This window comes from Oncorhynchus clarkii, chromosome 9 (assembly GCF_045791955.1).
Source record: "Oncorhynchus clarkii lewisi isolate Uvic-CL-2024 chromosome 9, UVic_Ocla_1.0, whole genome shotgun sequence".
NCBI lineage: Eukaryota > Metazoa > Chordata > Actinopteri > Salmoniformes > Salmonidae > Oncorhynchus > Oncorhynchus clarkii.
Window position 1 is genome coordinate 4590218 of NC_092155.1, and position 5000 is coordinate 4595217.

The following is a 5000-nucleotide window of genomic DNA, read 5'->3' on the forward strand; positions in this document are numbered from 1 at the left end:
ACAGTGATTCAGGATTCCACTAGGGAGGTTCCACAGTGATTCAGGATTCTACTAGGGAGGTTCCACAGTGATTCAGGATTCTACTAGGGAGGATCCACAGTGATTCAGGATTCCACTAGGGAGGTTCCACAGTGATTCAGGATTCCACTAGGGAAGTTCCACAGTGATTCAGGATTCTACTAGGGAGGTTCCACAGTGATTCAGGATTCCACTAGGGAGGTTCCACAGTGATTCAGGATTCCACTAGGAAGGTTCCACAGTGATTCAGGATTCTACTAGGGAGGTTCCACAGTGATTCAGGATTCCACTAGGGAGGTTCCACAGGTCCTCTGGAGAAAAGGGGAAAAAGGAGAGGAAATATTGCTAATATGACAAAGGACAGGATTTGTGGAGGGGCACAAATCTTTATTTCTTAACTTGGTTTTCTTGTACTTTATATTTCTTGAAACGAACCCCTCTACTGTCCTAACAGAGTCATTAAGATCAATCTGTAGTAGACTGACTCTAACACCGGTATCCTGTTTCAATTACTGACACATAAACAATGAAATAACTCCCATCCCAACCTCTCTCTCTCCTGTCTCTCTATCCCCTGTCTCTCTCCCTCCTGTCTCTCTCTCCCCTGTCTCTCTCCCTCTCTCTCTCCCTCTCTCTCTCCTGTCTCTCTCTCCCCTGTCTCTCTCCCTCTCTCTCTCCTTTCTCTCTCCCCCTGCCTCTCTCTCTCCCCTGTCTCTCTCCCTCCTGTCTCTCTCTCCCCTGTCTCTCTCCCTCCTGTCTCTCTATCCCCTGTCTCTCTCCCTCCTGTCTCTCTATCCCCTGTCTCTCTCCCTCTCTCTCCCCTGTCTCTCTCCCTCTCTCTCTCCTGTCCCTGACCTGCCGTCTCTCTCCAGTACTGTGTTTCCTACTGTATGAATATCTACCATCTGGTGACATTAATACATACAGCAGCACATCTTACAACCTCTTATAACCTACCTATGTATATTAATGTAGCTCTTATAACCTACCTATGTATATTAATGTAGCTCTTATAACCTACCTACGTATATTAATGTAGCTCTTATAACCTACCTATGTATATTAATGTAGCTCTTATAACCTACCTACGTATATTAATGTAGCTCTTATAACCTACCTATGTATATTAATGTAGCTCTTATAACCTACCTACGTATATTAATGTAGCTCTTATAACCTACCTACGTATATTAATGTAGCTCTTATAACCTACCTACGTATATTAATGTAGCTCTTATAACCTACCTACGTATATTAATGTAGCTCTTATAACCTACCTACGTATATTAATGTAGCTCTTATAACCTACCTACGTATATTAATGTAGCTCTTATAACCTACCTACGTATATTAATGTAGCTCTTATAACCTACCTACGTATATTAATGTAGCTCTTATAACCTACCTACGTATATTAATGTAGCTCTTATAACCTACCTACGTATATTAATGTAGCTCTTATAACCTACCTATGTATATTAATGTACCTCTTATAACCTACCTACGTATATTAATGTAGCTCTTATAACCTACCTATGTATATTAATGTAGCTCTTATAACCTACCTATGTATATTAATGTACCTCTTATAACCTACCTATGCATATTAATGTAGCTCTTATAACCTACCTATGTATATTAATGTAGCTCTTATAACCTACCTATGTATATTAATGTAGCTCTTATAACCTACCTACGTATATTAATGTACCTCTTATAACCTACCTACGTATATTAATGTAGCTCTTATAACCTACCTATGTATATTAATGTACCTCTTATAACCTACCTACGTATATTAATGTAGCTCTTATAACCTACCTACGTATATTAATGTAGCTCTTATAACCTACCTATGTATATTAATGTACCTCTTATAACCTACCTATGTATATTAATGTAGCTCTTATAACCTACCTATGTATATTAATGTAGCTCTTATAACCTACCTATGTATATTAATGTAGCTCTTATAACCTACCTATGTATATTAATGTAGCTCTTATAACCTACCTACGTATATTAATGTACCTCTTATAACCTACCTACGTATATTAATGTAGCTCTTATAACCTACCTATGTATATTAATGTACCTCTTATAACCTACCTATGTATATTAATGTAGCTCTTATAACCTACCTACGTATATTAATGTAGCTCTTATAACCTACCTACGTATATTAATGTAGCTCTTATAACCTACCTACGTATATTAATGTACCTCTTATAACCTACCTACGTATATTAATGTAGCTCTTATAACCTACCTATGTATATTAATGTACCTCTTATAACCTACCTATGTATATTAATGTAGCTCTTATAACCTACCTACGTATATTAATGTAGCTCTTATAACCTACCTACGTATATTAATGTAGCTCTTATAACCTACCTATGTATATTAATGTAGCTCTTATAACCTACCTATGTATATTAATGTACCTCTTATAACCTACCTATGTATATTAATGTAGCTCTTATAACCTACCTATGTATATTAATGTAGCTCTTATAACCTACCTATGTATATTAATGTAGCTCTTATAACCTACCTATGTATATTAATGTAGCTCTTATAACCTACCTACGTATATTAATGTACCTCTTATAACCTACCTACGTATATTAATGTAGCTCTTATAACCTACCTATGTATATTAATGTACCTCTTATAACCTACCTATGTATATTAATGTAGCTCTTATAACCTACCTACGTATATTAATGTAGCTCTTATAACCTACCTACGTATATTAATGTAGCTCTTATAACCTACCTACGTATATTAATGTACCTCTTATAACCTACCTACGTATATTAATGTAGCTCTTATAACCTACCTATGTATATTAATGTACCTTTTATAACCTACCTATGTATATTAATGTAGCTCTTATAACCTACCTACGTATATTAATGTAGCTCTTATAACCTACCTACGTATATTAATGTAGCTCTTATAACCTACCTATGTATATTAATGTAGCTCTTATAACCTACCTATGTATATTAATGTAGCTCTTATAACCTACCTATGTATATTAATGTAGCTCTTATAACCTACCTATGTATATTAATGTAGCTCTTATAACCTACCTATGTATATTAATGTAGCTCTTATAACCTACCTATGTATATTAATGTAGCTCTTATAACCTACCTACGTATATTAATGTAGCTCTTATAACCTACCTACGTATATTAATGTAGCTCTTATAACCTACCTACGTATATTAATGTAGCTCTTATAACCTACCTATGTATATTAATGTAGCTCTTATAACCTACCTATGTATATTAATGTAGCTCTTATAACCTACCTATGTATATTAATGTAGCTCTTATAACCTACCTATGTATATTAATGTAGCTCTTATAACCTACCTATGTATATTAATGTAGCTCTTATAACCTACCTATGTATATTAATGTAGCTCTTATAACCTACATTAATATATATATATATATATATATATTAATGTAGCTCTTATAACCTACCTACGTATATTAATGTAGCTCTTATAACCTACATTAATATATATATATATATATTAATGTAGCTCTTATAACCTACCTATGTATATTAATGTAGCTCTTATAACCTACCTACGTATATTAATGTAGCTCTTATAACCTACCTACGTATATTAATGTAGCTCTTATAACCTACCTATGTATATTAATGTAGCTCTTATAACCTACCTATGTATATTAATGTAGCTCTTATAACCTACCTATGTATATTAATGTAGCTCTTATAACCTACCTATGTATATTAATGTAGCTCTTATAACCTACCTACGTATATTAATGTAGCTCTTATAACCTACCTACGTATATTAATGTAGCTCTTATAACCTACCTACGTATATTAATGTAGCTCTTATAACCTACCTACGTATATTAATGTAGCTCTTATAACCTACCTATGTATATTAATGTAGCTCTTATAACCTACCTACGTATATTAATGTAGCTCTTATAACCTACCTATGTATATTAATGTAGCTCTTATAACCTACCTATGCATATTAATGTAGCTCTTATAACCTACCTACATATATTACAGTTTGTACTGTAGTCAAACAATGCCTTAACGCAGGGGTGTCAAAATCAATTGCTGTGTCTCTGCTGATCCTGGACGAGGGTTGTCTCTCTGCTGATCCTGGACGAGGGCTGTGTCTCTGCTGATCCTGGACGAGGGTTGTCTCTCTGCTGATCCTGGACGAGGGCTGTGTCTCTGCTGATCCTGGACGAGGGTTGTCTCTCTGCTGATCCTGGACGAGGGCTGTGTCTCTGCTGATCCTGGACGAGGGTTGTGTCTCTGCTGATCCTGGATGAGGGCTGTGTCTCTGCTGATCCTGGACGAGGGTTGTCTCTCTGCTGGTCCTGGACGAGAGCTATCTCTCTGCTGGTCCTGGACGAGGGCTGTCTCTCTGCTGATCCTGGAGGGTTTGACACCGATGTCAAACTTACATGACAGATGTATGACTAGTTTTGCCGGTGAATAACTTCATACATTTAGACAGTCACTCACCTTGTTTCTGAGTCTGGTCTCTCAAACTCAGTCAGAGCAGAAGAAGCAGTTCTGATCTGTTTGAAGAACAAACACTAGGCTTTATCTGGATTTGTAGAGGAGTAGTGTTGTAGTGCAGAGTCCTTCTCTACTCAGTAGAGTTCCTCTCAGCTGTGTGGTACTGACTGAGCTTTCTCCTCTTGTTGAATCTCTCTTCCTCCTCCTCCTTCTCTCTCTTCCTCCTCCTCTCTCTTCCTCCTCCTCCTTCTCTCTCTTCCGTCCCTCCCTCTCTCACAGTCAAGATAACACAAAATTTACCAAAGCCCCTCCTCCCAAACGTTGATCGGTCTGCCCTTTTCCCCCTCTAACTCTCTCCACCTCCTCTCTCTACCCGCTCCTCTCCCCACTCACATGATGCCAAAAGTAAACAATCCCCCCTCCCCACCACCAGATCCCATCTT

At 36.9% G+C, this 5000-nt stretch overlaps 3 protein-coding genes across 4 annotated transcripts in view; 1 reads left to right on the forward strand and 2 right to left on the reverse strand.

The window, feature by feature from the left end:
* The window catches only part of LOC139417057 (endothelin receptor type B-like), a 7779-nt gene extending 7716 nt beyond the window's left edge, over positions 1–63 (reverse strand). Inside the window, exon 1 of the mRNA XM_071166303.1 lies at positions 1–63. This exon is cut by the window's left edge and continues 730 nt beyond it. The gene's annotated coding sequence lies outside the window, so the exon portion shown is untranslated.
* LOC139415790 (phosphatidylcholine:ceramide cholinephosphotransferase 2-like) overlaps positions 1–5000 on the forward strand; it is a 742387-nt gene that overhangs the window by 648636 nt on the left and 88751 nt on the right. The window lies entirely within an intron of this gene.
* LOC139415792 (galactose-specific lectin nattectin-like) overlaps positions 1–5000 on the reverse strand; it is a 1187935-nt gene that overhangs the window by 287354 nt on the left and 895581 nt on the right. The window lies entirely within an intron of this gene.